The sequence below is a fragment of the Narcine bancroftii genome, chromosome 2 (genome assembly GCF_036971445.1).
Source record: "Narcine bancroftii isolate sNarBan1 chromosome 2, sNarBan1.hap1, whole genome shotgun sequence".
Classification (NCBI taxonomy): Eukaryota; Metazoa; Chordata; class Chondrichthyes; order Torpediniformes; family Narcinidae; genus Narcine; species Narcine bancroftii.
The window spans coordinates 164,560,013-164,575,955 of record NC_091470.1 but is presented as its reverse complement, the minus strand read 5'-3'; the positions used below and the strand labels follow the sequence as shown (position 1 = coordinate 164,575,955).

Below are 15,943 nucleotides of genomic sequence, written 5' to 3'. Positions count from 1 at the left end.
TTTCAGGCCTGAGCCCTTCGTCAAGGTGTGTAAAAATGTCGGCAGGTATCCAAATGAAAGAGTTGGGGGGGGGGGGAGGCATGGTCACAAAGGCAGGAGGTAGGAGGTAATAGGTGGAGAAGGGAGAGAGGGGAGGAGGGATGGCTGGGTGAATAAAGAGAGGGAAGGAGGGGCTGGAGTGCTGGAAGGGAGAGGTGAGGGGGAGGTGGAAAGGGGAAAGAGGAGAATAGGTCAGCAGAAACCAGAAAAGTTGATGTTAATGCCATCTGGCTGGAGTGCTCAGTTGGAAAATCAGATGTTGTTCTTCCATTCTACAGGTGGTCTTGGTGGGATAGCCCATAAAGCAATGGAGAGACATGGGAGAATGACACAGACTGAAATGATTGGCTAAATGGTCCCTGTCACTGGTGCGGATGGAGCTCAGGTCCAATTCGCTGAGCACCTTTGCTCCGTTCACACCCCTCCACTCCATTTAGCTCTGTGTCATACTCCCATGTCTGTCTGTGGCCTTATGTACTATCCCACCAAGACCACCTGCAGATTGGAGGAGCAACACTTGATTTTCTGACTGAGCAGCTCTCCAGTCAGATGGCATTAACATCGACTTTTCCAGTTTCTGCTGACCTGCTCTCCTCTTCCCTCTCCCCCCTTCCCTTCCCCTTTCCAGTTCTCTCCATCCCTCCTGCCCTTGATTGCTGTTGTCCCCTCCCTCCCTCCTCCTGCCTTTGCGACCACACCGCCCCCCCACCCCCACACCACTGCAATGGGCCAATTTGGTCCTACAAGTTTTACACCCAATTTACCTATACCCCGATATGTTTTTGAAGGGTAGGAGGAAATCAGAACCCCCAGAGGAAACACGAGAAGAGCGTACAAACTCCTTACAGACCACGGCAGATTCAAAGCCAGGTCCGGTCCTGATTGCTGGCGCCATAAAAGCATTGCACTAACTGCCACGCCAACCTTCTATGGTATAAAACTCTTGACTCCAGTAAATGTCATGGAAAATATCGGACTAAAATGAACAGCTTTGCTCCCCAGCAACAGCAAGAACCTCCAAGTGGCCAAAATTTTCAATTTCACACCCCATTCTCACTCTGCTACATTTGTTTCTGACCTCATGCACTGTCAAACTGAGGCTACCCTCAAACTGGAGGAACAGCACCTTATTTTCCATCTGGACAGTCTCCAACCAGACGGCGTTAACACCAACTTCTTAAGTTTCTGTCAAATCCTCCAGCCAGTTTATCTTTTTTCCCAATTTCTCTGTCTCCTTTCCTTCTGCTCCCGCCCCTTTCTTTCCATCTCCATCCACAGACCTGCCCTTTATTACAGCTCAACCATTTTTTTTCTTCTACCTTCCCACCTATATACACCCCATTGCCTCTCACCTGTTGGCCTGTCCTCCTCCCCCTGCCCCTAACTCCCTCCCTCCTCTTCTCCCTCCCCCCTACTTTTTTATTCAGACGCCTGCCTGTTTTCTGTTCACGTCTGACGAAGGGCCCAGGCCCAAAGTGTTAACTTCCAAAGGATGCTGCGTGGCCCTTAGCACGTTCATGTATTGCACTTGCCTCCAGCATCAACAGGACTTTCTCGTTTCCCTGACTAATATGACAGTTGTGGTTAGAAATGAAAAAGAAAATATATTTACATTTGTATCAGTAGGAGACAGTGTGAGAGCAATTGGAGAGGGTTATCTCTCAGTAACATTAATTTCAAAATAAATCAAACATCGTGTATAACAGTGTAATGCCAAGAAGATTAAAAAAAACAATATGAATTGAATGAAACTCCTTGAACCCTGCCTAAGTACCTCATCACTGGAGTTTCCCTTGGCATTTTATATGTGGTTTTTCAGTATGGTTTTCATTTTCCACACCCTTGGAGATAAATCTTGTTAAATGCGAACGATGGTAATGAACGCCAAAGTATTATTTCCCTCTGATTTTCAGCTGTATGTTGAATTTATTGGAAAGACATGGAATTCTGCTGATTAGTTTTTTTTAGGAAGGGAGAATTTTCAAAGCCTCCTCTCGTTGTGAGTGATGAATTATTTTTCGACATGATTCTTTCATCAATAGTCCATTTTGCAAACAGTAAACTCCGACTCCATGCATTGAGATGAATGATCACTTCATCTGCTCAAGGCCTGGAGGCCAAGTGGAGAATCAAGAAATAATCCGCAGATGTTAGAAATCTAAAATAAAAGCTGAGCATGCTGGTCAGGCAGCATCTGTGGAACGACGAGATGCCTGAAAAGCCATTGCTCTCAGCATGCATTTTGCATCCATTTAAGGAAACAGGCAAGACCATAAGATAGGAGCAGAACTAGGCTATTCAGCCAGAGTCTGCCCACCATTCAATCATGAGTGGATCCACTTGCCCACTCAGCCCCACTGCTTGGCCTTTTCGCCATATCCTTTGATTTCCTGGCTAATCAAGAACCTATCAATCCCTCGCTTAGACACACTCAATGACGGCCTCCACAACTGCCGGTGTCAATAAATTTCACAGATTTACCACCTTCTTGAAAAAAAAATTCCTCTGCATCTCTGTTCGAAGTGGATGCCCTTCAATCCTGGTTGTGTGCTCCTAATCCTAGACTCTTCCACTATAAGAAACAGCATTTCTGCATCTACTCTCTGCATGCCTTTAAACAGTCAACATGTTTCAATGAGATTCCCCCTCATTCTCCTACCTTCCAATGGGTACTGGACAAGAGCTGTCATCTCTTGATCTCATCTCAAAGACACTGCCCCTGCTAGCATGGTTTTACCTCAGTGCTGTTGCCTTCATCACCAGTTCACATTTAAAGGGGAAGTTGAACCCATTGCTACTGGTTATATTACTATGGATATGGATAAATATGTCTTTAAAAGAAATAGATTGAAGGTGTTTAGTGTAGGTCATTTCACAAACAGAGTGTAACACTTCACAAAAAACACCTCATTTAAAATGTAAGAGCTTTGCTGAAGCCAGACATTTAGGATCCAGTTGGCTTTCCAAAAGATAATGGAACTGCTTTGGAAAGAACTTCAAAAGCAGGTGCAAATGGCAAAGTCCAGGCTCAAGATCTTTCAAAGAGTTGGTTCGAATCCTTGGGAGAGATTTTGATTTTTACAAGCAGAGAGAGGAAAGAACAAACAGGATTCTTCTCTCTGGGTTTGGGGGGGGGGGGAGGGGGAGAAGAGAAGTGAGTTCTAGAGAAGCAGTTAAGGCTGAAAAATGGCAAGCTGGCAGGGTTGTTGAAAAACCCCATTGTGACGACAGGTTGTGAGTTCTGAGTTCAGCCTGTTCAAAACCCTTGTAGTCCAGACAAGAGGAAATGGCTGGCTAGAGAGTTTCTCCTGAAATAAGGGAGACAAGAAGAACTCTGTGATGACCTGAAAGAAGAGGCTGTCATTTGAAAAACTCAAGAGAGTGAACCTCGTGTCCTCACTGATCTCTGTGTGAACTTGCATTCCACTTTTTACTTTCTGCAGATGGCCCTTCATGTTACTCATGAAACAATTACATGTGTCCTCATGCTTCATTACTTTAAACACTTCTACAGAATCGCCATCTAAAAATCTGTGTTGTCCTCACCAAGAAATACAAAGTTTGGAATGATCATCTCACTTTGTGTGTCTCTTGTCAGAAGACAACTGTAAAACACATTATTCATAAATTGATTAGCTCTTAACAGAAGATCTATCCTTGGTGGGACTAAAACCACATTTTAAAAAAAACCTAATATCAACTCATTCTTACAAATTAAATACGAAGCAATGATATATTTTTAAATAGGATTGAGAACAGAAGTTGAATTGCACTGTTGAGAGTCTCTTCAAGACCAATCTCAGACAGATAACCCTACCGTGTAAGGAATAATTCAATTTTAATTTCAATGATACAACATGGTAGAAGGCCCTCCTGGATCATGAAACCAGTGTTGCCCAATTTAACCCAATCAATCAGCCAGGTGGAGCATCTAAAGAAAACCCATGCAGGTCACGGGATGAATGTACAAATTCCTTACAGACAGTAGCAGATTCGAACCCAGATCGCTGATGCTGTAATAGCTAGGCGCTAATCTTGACTTATAAATCACTGACTTTTGACATTCCAGCACAAGGCAGCTTCATCCTTTCCCTGATACTTGGGCCAAGCCCAGCTCTGCCTTGGGTCTGATTGATCTATTTTAATAGTGTGAAGGGGTTTTGTAATTCATTCTCATCTGACCAAACTTCAATTGCTGCTTATTATTTATGGTTTCCATATTCCACAACAGCCCTGCGGACTAAACAAATAATGACCTTTTCACTTCTACTGCAGCTTATTCCTCCTGAAGTTTTGTCAACAATTCATTTACCACAAAGAAATAACAATTGACCATTTATCTGCCCAAACTCTTAATTTGGAGTTGGTAAATTCTCGCTTACCTGCCAAAACAAGTCCTCACCACTCTTCTGTGTTGTTATTTCAGTACTTTTAATGTTATTTCCCAACTGGAGGGTTCAGAACTGCCTTAGTAATTCTTTGTGCAGATTTGATGTCATTTCCCTCTCCCTGTATTATCATTCAGGCAAAGCCTTTGATCCGTGGTCTCGTCTTTAAAGCATGCTATACCACCCCTTTGGCTTTCATTGAGAAAGCATTCTAGTTATCATATATACTTGTGTAATAGTCAAATTCTTTGGACCAATTTTTAGGGTGAAATTGAGGGCATTAACTATTACATGCATACTATTTTTGACCGCGGTAAGTACCTGTGTCGTTCGAAGCACTGGGAGTTCCAATGGGTGGGTGGGCAGCCTGGATCGGCGTTCAGGGAATTGGGAGCACCCATGGGTGGGTGGGGGCTGGGACTGGGTGGTAAGTCCGTGTTCGGGGCCTTGGGATCTCGGATGAGTGGGCGGGTGGTCGGAGCATTGGGAGCTCGGATAGACAGTAAACCGGTGCCTAGGCGAGAGTCTGTGGTCAGGATGTTGGGAGCTCCATTGGGTGGGCGGCTAGGGCCAAAAATAGAGGGGCCGACTTTTGCACACGATATATGGGAAATACCAGATTTTCGGGCTAAAAATGGTGGTGGTGGTATGATATTGACTATTGCACGAGTATATAAGGTAATTATTAGCGCAGATGTAATCCTGGGAGATGGGAAGTTTATAAGAAGAGGAACAAAGGGAAGGTCTGCAGAGGAAGAGAATATGCTGCCTGCATATTCTTCCTCTGACCGCACAGATTTGACCCTCAGGTGTTCACAATCCCTTGTGTCCTGGGATTGATAAATGCAGGGAGAAATGGTTAGAAGATAAATTGATGTGGAGGAAGGGACTACTGTGAGAGCTGGTACAGGCTGAATATCACACAGACATATTTATGGACCAGGAATGAACACCTGTCAATCTCCCAGGAGCTGATTATAGAGGGAGTAAACTTTCAATTTGTGCAATGTATGCAATAAATTCGGGTGAAACTGCAAATGCTCTCTTAATAGTAATGAAACCTGGGAGTGTTGTAAGTCAGGGTCATTAAAGACATACCATGTCATTATTGTTACAATGTCACACACAATCACTGACCAAATCCACGCCACGGAGTTGAAGCTTTGCATGGACTTGCAAAGACATTTGTGGTCAGTCCCCAGTTTTATTGGCAATTCCTGCCTGTGTTCTTAATATAAATTCCCTCATCCACATTTATATTGAAAACTGCCAGTGTAAACTGATCACAATATAACAGCATTGTCTGAAGCACCATCTTTGCAACTTTGCAGAAAGAGGAAGTTGACAATCAAAGCATCAATAAAACTTGCACAATATCGCAATGGAGAATATGTTGGATATTACAGTTATTAAATCTAAAACAATTTTATTAAAACCAAGATCATCCTTTAGAGAAAAGCAAAAAAGAATTGAAGTGTAATGTGATTGCGACCAAAGAAGCACAAAATCTGCTGATGCAGGAGTCTGGAGTTAAGAAGTAGGTCGGGCTTAGGTAGAAATAATCTGTAATCGTTTTGGGTCAGCACCCTTTATGAAGGGGAGATGGGAAGTTTATAAGAAGGGGAACAAAGGGAAGGTCTGCGGAGGGGCAACAGATGATAGGTGGGAGGAAGAGATCACTGAGGAGGTGATGGCAGGTGAAGACTTAGAGAGACTGGAAAACTATTCACTTTTCCTCAATAAGCTATTTGCGACAATGATAGTCAGGAATTTCAAGTAAAAGAAAAGTCTGCATCATTTAGATGACCAAGGAAAAGCCATCCGATTTCTAAATTTACACATACAAGATCAGCCCACAAGCCCGTGCCACCCAATTAACCCATAAACCCCTTACGATTTGGTGGACCACCCGTGGAAAACCCGAGCAGACGTGGGGAGAAGGTACAAACTCCTTCCAGGCAGCTTTGGATTTGAACCTGGTGCTGTCATAGCATTGTGCACTATGCTAACTGTGCCGCCCCCCCCTCCCCCTCCACTGGGCCAACCGTGCCACCCTAACTCATGTACTCATGTCCTTCAGTGAAGGAACCCAGCATCCTTCTCCATTCTGGCCCAGGTGTGATTCCAGGTGTGAGCTACCATGAGTTTTCTTCTCTCTGCAGAGAGTGAATCACTGGAATTCTCTGCCGCCAAGAGAACTTGAAATTCCCTGGCTGTTTATGTGGGAATCAAATGCTGACCGAATCTTATTTCAAATCTTTGAATAGTAGTCGAGTAACTCAGCAAATACATTGCCATACAACCAATGTCTAGTTCCCATTCTTAAGTGTTGATTGACATTATTTTTAGATAAAATGAACGGAACTATCATTGTCGGAAATATCTTACCAAGGAAAAGAGAATAGTTTTCCAGTTTCTCTAAATCTTCTTCTGCCATCACCTCCTCAGTGATCTCTTCCTCCTCTCCACTTCTCCCATCTATCATCTGTTTAAAGTGGAGATGGATAAATATTTGAAAGATTGAGGAAAGGAAGGCGATGAGGAATTGGCACAGGAGAGGAGTGGAGGCCAGTGTAGATCAACCATTGAATGGTGGGGCAGGATTGAGTGGTCTCCCCTTGCTCCTATATTTGGTGCTCTTTTGTTCTTGTTTTCAGATCCCTCTGTCTCCTTTCCTCCACCAGATTTCCCCCACCATTTGCTCCTTTTTAGATTCCACCTGAAGTGGCCCAGCAAAAAACTCAGTTCATTAATAAATGGGAATGGAATTAGATGCTGGCCTTGCAAATGTCATAGAGTCATAGACCGTTTAGTGCACCATCCATTCTCCCCAGGGGTCATCCATCCATGCAGACAGCTTCTGAATAACCTCAGTTTGCTTCTCATGGACTTCAGCAGCTTATTTGAAAAAGGTGGGTAAGTACAAAAAAGGTAAGGAAGAATCTGGGTGAACTACCAAATCAAGACAAATGAGGTGCCTCAACACTTGAGCATCTGAGGCAAGACTGTGGGGCAGGTGGTTCAATTCTTGATGGGATCAATTTCTGCAATGCATCAGCTCACCAGAATCTTGACTCAAAGCTGCCGGTAAGCTCTGGGCACACCCAGGGGAAACCCATGCAGGCACGGAGGGAACGTACAAACTCCTTACAGACAGCACCAGATTCGAACCCAGATCACTGGTGCTGTAACAGAGTTCCACTAAACCACTATGCCTAGCATGTTAAAAGGAGCAGGAGATTCAGACCAGTGAAGGACCTCATGGAACACTCAAACTTACTGTGGTTTGTGCAAATACAGGAAGTATATTCAGGACACTTTGAAATTTTTATTTAATTTTATTTAACAGGACCATCCGGCCCACAAACCCACGCTGTAATACACCCATGTGCCCAATTAACCCCGTATATCTTTTGAATGTGGGGGTGGGGGAGGGAGAACCGGAGCATCCAAAGGAAATGCACATAGATCAGGCAGAGAACGTTCAACTCCTTACAGACATTTGAACCCAGGTCGCAGGTGCTGTTATAGTGTTGCACTAACCCCTACTCAGCCCCTGAAAGATAAGAAGGCAGCCACCTAAATTCTGAACCTGAAATATGATTGAAAAGATGGAAATGGGACAATCCCAATTGCAGAGCTAACACCGATGGTCAAAGAGCAAAGATGTGATGGATGGGCTCTTCCTCTGCTTCTTCAATGCCCTCTCACAGCAGACCATTGACTGAACCAGAAGGGCAGTAAGATCTGGTTGGACGTAGTCTGGAAGATCCATCACAAGTAGTTTTCATCTCTCAGCACAATGGTCCCTTCAAACTTTGGAAAGGAAATTTAAATGTGAAGTTCTACATTTTTAACTTATTTTAATTTTTTTTATAGTTAGAGATGCAACACGGTAACGGGACCCTCAAAGCCACGAGTCCGTGCCGCCCCGAATGCACCAATTAATCTATAAATCCTGTACCTGTTTGAAGGGCGGGAGGACACTGAAGCACCGGAAGAAACCCACGCAGACCTGAGAAGAACGTACAAACTCCTTACAGACTGTGCTGGATTTTAACCCGGGTCACTAGCATGTAATAGCGTTGCGCTAACTGCTTCGCAAATCATGCCTCCCAGAAACCACAGTATACTTCTTTTTTAAATAGTTTCATTTTGGATTCATCTGAACTGGCTGAGCAGAGCAAGTGTCCTGTAGATTCAGTCCCACTGTGGAGGTGTGCAGTCAGAGCAAGACAGCTGTCTCTGCATTGCACCTGACACAGGAACAGTAGGTATGATCACCAGAGTTCAGCATTAAAAGCACTTTATCTCGGGAAAATCAATGGCAGTTTCAGCCAGACATGAGTGACTATTTTTTATTGTGGCAGCAAGCTTAGTAATGTTTTTTCAAAGGTTCTTTTGTTTAAATTTAAATTTACAATTCCTTTTCCCTGTGGAGGATTTCTTGCATTTTTTTTCCCGAGTGTTTTTGACTGACAAATTCCTTCTCTACTCATACAAAACAATCTGCCAGCTCTTTGTCCTTTGAGGATTGAATACAAACACTAAATTCCACTTCATTACTCCCATTTGCATGGGGAAATTGAGCATGTGTAGATCAATTTGTATTAATGCAGATCACTGACCATATAAATGACCTCGAGAATCATCTCAAAGGTGGCCTTGTCGCTGAAATTCTTTCTCAGCCTTAACACTTTGAGATCCTTAAGTTTTTTATTCCCTCCTTTGAACAAAATCTCCACAGGCTGGAAAATTAATTTATGAAGTAGATGAAGTGTAATGCAGAATCAAAGGTGCAGATGGATGTGCTAGAGAGAGGCAGGTGAACTCTCTCTGTCTTCATGTAGACTACTGTAACGTGATTCATTGCCATGGTATTGAACATGCCCTGGCAGGATTAATTGAATGCAAAGTGATTAAAATAAGTCATAAAATAATAACCTGTGAGTTCAGGCCACCCACCAGCATTCTGTTCCTTCTCTAGGGTGAGAGGTAACTTAATAGAGGTATACAAGAGGCTCTAAAGGTTGTCATAGCTGAAGGGTGGTCGTGGGGACGAGCTCCCCCTGCTGCACAAATGCTCTTCATAGTGTCCGACTCAAACAGCCTCTGACAACCAAGTCCAACTTCCTGGCCTTCACTTGTGGCATAGTTTTTATGGCCGGCTGAGCTGTTCTCACTGATGGGAGAAGGGGCAAAGGCGGGCCACATGCACCTCGAAACCAGTTGCTCTGGGAAGAAGGGGCTCATTAACCACAGACGGGAACTCATCTAGGAGAGGGAAAACTCCATTTTAAAACCTCCGCTGCCTTGTAGCTTGACCTGCTCACGGGAAAGGCTTTGGGGAGTGAACCACAAGGAAAAATCCGCAGTCGGAGTCCCAAAGGCAGCTGCCCGCTGTACCCAGAACCGGCCCCGCAACTCCTGCAATGCTGCTGGCACACAATTGTACCGACCTTCGTCATTCCTTTGGACCTGTCATTAGCATGGGGGGAGGGGGGGTCCCAATGCATGGGTAACAGACGGATCTCCATATCAACTCTGCCTTGGTTTGTGCCCTGGAGAGGCCACTCCACAGCGACTATCAGAGACACAGTACCCATGGTCGACCACGACCGATGGAGGCCAAGGAAAAGAATAAGATGATGAGGGCTTTAGATAGGGTGGACAGCCAGCACCTTTTTCTCTGGAGCAACAACAGTTAACACTAGAGGATATCGGTTTTAGTGGAGATGTCAGAGATAAGGTTTTTACTAATAGAGTGGTGGGTGCCTGCAAAGCATTGCTTGGGGTAGAGGTGGAGACTGGTACAATCGGGGCATTCAAAGGACTCTGAGATAGGCACACGGATGTAAGAAAAAGGATTCTGGGTGTGAGGTGTGGAGCTTTTTGGTGCCATCTGCAGAGCCCAGGCATCCCTCCCCGACGATGTCCTGATAGCAGCTGGCAACTTCAACCACACCACCCCGAAAACTGTCTCACTAGAGTTTCAACAGCGCATTAATTTTGCTAACAGAGGAGAGAATTTTAATTTTTATTTACAGCCAATTCAGGCCATTTAAACCTATGCAGCCCAATTACACCCAAATTAACCTTCAGGCCCATATGTTTTGAAGGGGGGGAGGAAATTGGAGCACCCAGTGGAAACCCACAAAGACACAAGGAGAACATACAAACTCCTTACAGGCAATGCTGATTCATATCCTGGTCGCTGTAATGTTAGCAAAGTACAACATTTTACTTCAAATTGAGAAAGCATTCTCCATAAATAATTATTTGCTGTCTGTTGTTAGACTTCATTGATATGAATTAAATTTTAGTAATTTTTTCAGTGGTCCATATTTGGCATTAAAATTAGAACATACTGCATATGTACAGTGACAATGCTTGTAAAGTGTAATAATATTACAGATCCTGTTGCTTTATATTTTCCGGCATCCATTTCCTAACATTCAGTTTCCAGTTCGATTATATAGGACAGTAATAAAACTAATGAAATCGGAGATGTTGATGTTAACGCCACCCAGTTGGAGAGTGCCCATTCGGTGTTGCCCCTCCAATCAACCAAGACCACCTGTACATTAGAGGAGCAACACAAAATATTCTATCTGGGCACTCTCCAACCAGATGGCATTGACATCGACTTCTCCGGTTTCTCCCTGTTCTCCCTCGTTTCCCCATCCCTCTGTCTCCTTTCCTCCACCAGATTTCCCCCGCCATTTGCAGACATAACCCCCCTCCTGCGGCTTTCTCTTGTACCCTCCCTTCCTTATCTACCTGCTACCCCTTGGCTGTGGGACCACGCTCGTCTCCCATCTCACCAGTTTATTCAGGAGCCAGAATGCTCAGACATGAAAAATCAGTTATGTATATTTATATCTGCTATATAAAGTCCACTGTTTGTCCTGATGAGTTTCTGCAGCATTATGTTTTGCTTCAGTCATGATGTCTACACTCTTTTGTGTTTTACACCATCATGGCATTTGTCTTCACTCCATCAAGAACATCTTTAATAGGCAGTGCCTCAAGAAAGCAGCTTCTATAAGCACAGTTCCTCATCACCCAGGCCATGCCCTTTTCTCACTGCTGCCATGAGGAAGGAAGTACAGGAAACTGAAGCTGAACTCCCAATGAATGGTACAAGAACAGTTTCTTCCCCTTCGCCATCAGATTTCTGAACAGACAGTGAACCTATGGACACCACCTCACCTTTTCTCTCCCCTTTGCACTAATGATTTAGACAATAGGGTGCTGGAGTAGGTCATTCAGTCCATCGAGCCTGCATCGCCATTAAAATAGATCATGGCTGATCTTCCACTATCAGTACCTTGTCCCTGCCTTCTCCCCAAAACCCTTAACTCTCCTGTCCATGAGCTCCCTCTTCAACTTCTCCAGGGAACCTGCCTCCATCACCCTCTGCGGCAGAGCATTCCGCAGACCAACAACTCTCTGGGCAAAAAAAAAATGTTCCTCATCTCTGTTCTAAAGGGCCTTCACTGTATTCTTAAACTATGGCCTCTAATCCTTGTCTCCCCAACATCGGGAACATGTAATCAGGTTCTATCGTGTCCAATCCCTAAATAATCTTATGTAGCTCAATCATATCTCCCCTCATCCTTCTCAATTCCAACGTGTACAAACCCAGTTTATCCATCCTTTTGGCATATGTCAATCCTGCCATCCAGGGAACTAACCTTGTGAATCTATACTGCACTCCCTCAATAGCGAAAATCTCATTAATTGCAATTCATCGTAATTTTACACCTTGTTCTGCATGTTACTGCTGCCAAGCCACAAATTTTGTGACACACATTAAGAACAATAAACCTGATTCTGATCCTGAAGGTTGAGGGTGGCTACATATTGGAAGCTGGGTCGAGTTATCAGATCACAACAGGGTGGGGGTAGAATTTGGAAGTGGTGGGGGGAGATACTGGTTGGTCCTTGGTGGATTACAAAGCTTGAATGTGAGGGGTTACCTTTGCTGTTTGACTTGCAACAAGGGACGGCTTTTAAGACACCAACCTGTCCAGGGCAGATGTGGAAATGCAGCCAAAATACTAAGGGAGCCATTGTATGCCAAACACACTTTCTTCTCCTTTCTTCCATCAGGTTAAATTGCACCATCAAGCTTAAAGGCAGTTTCTTCCCTGCAGCCATCAGGCTCCTGAATGAGCCCCACCTCATTGCTCTCATCCTGCCCTTGCTGTGCACCAATTGATTTTCTCACTGTAACCCTTTAAATGGGCTCTTGTTGAGCTCTTTTGAATGGTTGCGTGAATGTTGTGTGACAGAATATAGATATGTTTCTTGGAGATAAATTGGGGCAGGATTTTTAGTGTAGGTCACATACAAAAACTTTAAAACAGATCTTATTCAAAATACTGGAGCTCTGGGGCGTGGCAAGATGGCACAGAGTCTAGGAGTGTAATCTCGACCTCTCTGGCCAGACTTTTAAGAACCCATTTTTAACTCTTTGTTTTCAGGTTTAAACTTTTTAAAACTTAGTTTAAAGTATCAAGGAATTGTTATGGGTATTAATGGTGAAAAGATTAAAACTCAAGTACAGAAGAAACTACATTTTCGGAGTGTTGAAGATTTAGGGCCTAAACAGACTGCTACAACTTCAGGTTTGCTTTCTTTCAAGCCTAAACCACAGAGATTGCCTGTGGGAGCTGAAAAAATGACTACTACTCACCAGGAGAAGGACATCGCTGGAATTACCCGTTCTCAGGAGGAAGGTGCGTGTGCCCCCGATGTGGATCCCGATCCTGGCAGCCTGCCGACTTTACCGGAGGGGGCACACAAGAAGACAACTCCATTTTTTGAAATACCCCAGGATATACTCCAATCTGAATATTTTGGTCTTTTTTGTGAGTTTTTGAAGCAACAACAGGTTGCGGGGGGGAGAACAGCGTCGGCCCCCTGAGGAAGTTGTTGAGATGCAGCAAGAGCTGCAGTTACCTGGTTCTGCCACTAAGCAAGAGAAAGCAGGGCTGAGCTTTTCTGAATTACAATGTAAACAGCTAAGCCTTAAATGTCTCAGAGGCTCAGTTTGGAACTGGATACAGTTAAAATACGTGTGGAAGCATCTTGTGAGGATTTTAAACAATTTCAGGCTGCTTTTTTGAAATGTCAACAACAAGTGGCTTCTAATACAGAAAAAGTGTTGGAGGTGGAAAAATCCGTTAAAGAATTGCGAGAACGTGAGAGGGAGTTAGAGAGGAAAGTAGATTATTTGGAGAATCAAAGTGGAAGGAATAATGTGAAGATTGTTGGTTTGCCAGAAGATATGGAAGAACAAGATCCTCTTCGTTTTTTTACTGAATGGATTCCACAAATACTGGGGCAGGAATTTTTCTCTGGAGGTCTGGTATTGGAAAGAGCTCATAGACCATTAAGAAGAAGACCTCTGCCTGGTCAACCACCGAGACCTGTGATAATTCGATGTTTGAATTATTTGGACAGAGAAACGATACTTCATTTAGCAGTGCAAAATGCGAGACAACGACAAGCCCCGTTAATGATTCAGAATAGTAGAGTTTTTTTCTATCCTGATTTGAGTCAAGAGGTTATTCAGCGTCGGCGTCGATTTAATCCAGTTAAAGAAGTTTTGTGGTGTAAAGGTTATAAGTCTACTTTTCGCTATCCGGCAGTGTTGAAGGTGTTTTGTGGAGACTTTCAATCTCGGTTTTTTGAGAATGAGCGTGAAGCAATGATTTTTGCTGACTCGTTGCCAGATGTAAGAGTAGTCCACCATTGTCTTCTAAAGAAAAATCTGGTTGTTCTGGAAATGGAAGAAACGGCAGAAATGGGAGCAATGGGAATGGAAAGAGTCTGTTTCCTTGAAGTGGGGGTCACTGAGTCTGGAATCTCTTGGATGAATAGAAGAACTTTTTTATTTTTATTTTCTTTTTATGTCATTATGATATCTTGTTGTTATTCTTTGTTTGGCTGGGGAGGGAGAAATTTGCTCTATATTCAGCCACTGGTGGGTGATCCACACCCAATTTTTGTTTAGGGATTATTACCTTTTGGTAGTTTTTTTTTTGGGGGGGTTCTTTTCATCTTTTTTTATTTTCATTTTATTTAGACTTTAATTTGTGGTTTCCTTTTCTCCTATTGGAGGGCCTATTTACGTTGATCTGAGTCTTTATATATTGATATTATTAGTTTTTAGTAATATTAGTGGATATGTCAAAGTTGAAGTTTGCTACTTTTAATGTTCGGGGTTTAAACAGTCCGATTAAGCGTAAGCATATTTTTATCAAGTTTGATTTTTGGTAAAACATGTGTTCGGTAAAGATATGATTTTACCTGTAATGATTAAATTTAAGACTTTTGGTATAATGAGATGAAATATTGTTTAATAATGGAAAAAATTATATATGTTTCACGGATAACTATAGTTTTTTTTATTAATAGATGGTTGTTATATTCAGAATATTTACATTTTGATTTATATTGTCTAGATTTTAATATGTTTGCTTTATTTTTCTTTATTTTTTTCTCTTTTCTTTATGGCTCTCCTTAGGAGAGTTGGCTGAAAGAGGGTGGGGGGGATTTCTTTCCTTTTTTGTATTATGTATATAAAATAATGTTCATGCTTTGTTTATCATTATATATGTTACTTATTATCTGTATTTTGAATGAATAAATAAAGTTTAAAAAAATACTGCTCCAAAGCACTTTCAGGATTAATGCTAGACATATTGGCCCCAGAGCCTTTGCAGAAGCTTTGGAGCATTCCCAAGGGACTTCACTAATGGATTGTTGTTTACATAAAGGCAACAGATAAAAGAACTTGTCAGAGTCGCATTCTGTCTAGAGTGGAACTAGGAGGGTCATGTGGTTTTGCAAGCAGAGAGAGTCAAACAGGCTTTTTTCTCTGAGAGAGAGAGAGAGTGAGAGTGAGAGAGAGAGAGAAAGAGAGGGAGAGAGAGAGAGAGAGAGAGAGAGAGAGAGAGAGAGAGAGAGCAATTTATCTCCCAGAAACATATCTATATTCTGTCACAGCTGGAGTTGACTTGCTGGACTGCTTGAAGTAGAACCCTTCTCAGAGCACCAGATAGGATGCGATGATAAACCTGAATTTGAACTTGATTCTTCCCTGCAGAATAACCCTGCTTGCCAAAAAGTAATTTATTTAAACTTTCTTGAACAGCTTCCAAAGTTTATCTCCTGAAATTAGGAGGTGAGAACTGTGTGCCATGCTCCAGGTGTTAATACCTTTCAATCCTCCAACATTCACTAAAACAAAAAAAATCTGGAAAGTACTTGATTACCTGCCAAATCCTGAAAGTGCTTTGGAACTACAATTAAGTTATTCTATATCTTATAACATTTGATACCTTTTCATTGTTGTGAAATGAGAATCACATAAACCGACATTTGAAAACGTCACTGTCAGATTATATTAAGGAGAATTAAGAATCTGGATAGCTGGATAGTAAATGTTTAAAGTAATTTCCAAAAGAACTGGAGGGAAGATGATGAAAATTGTCATCATCTGG

The 15,943-nt window shown here is 42.8% G+C and overlaps 1 protein-coding gene across 4 annotated transcripts in view; it reads right to left on the bottom strand.

Moving 5' to 3' along the window:
- epha8 (eph receptor A8) overlaps nt 1-15,943 on the bottom strand; it is a 271,719-nt gene that overhangs the window by 40,817 nt on the left and 214,959 nt on the right. The gene's annotated exons all lie outside the window — the stretch shown is intronic.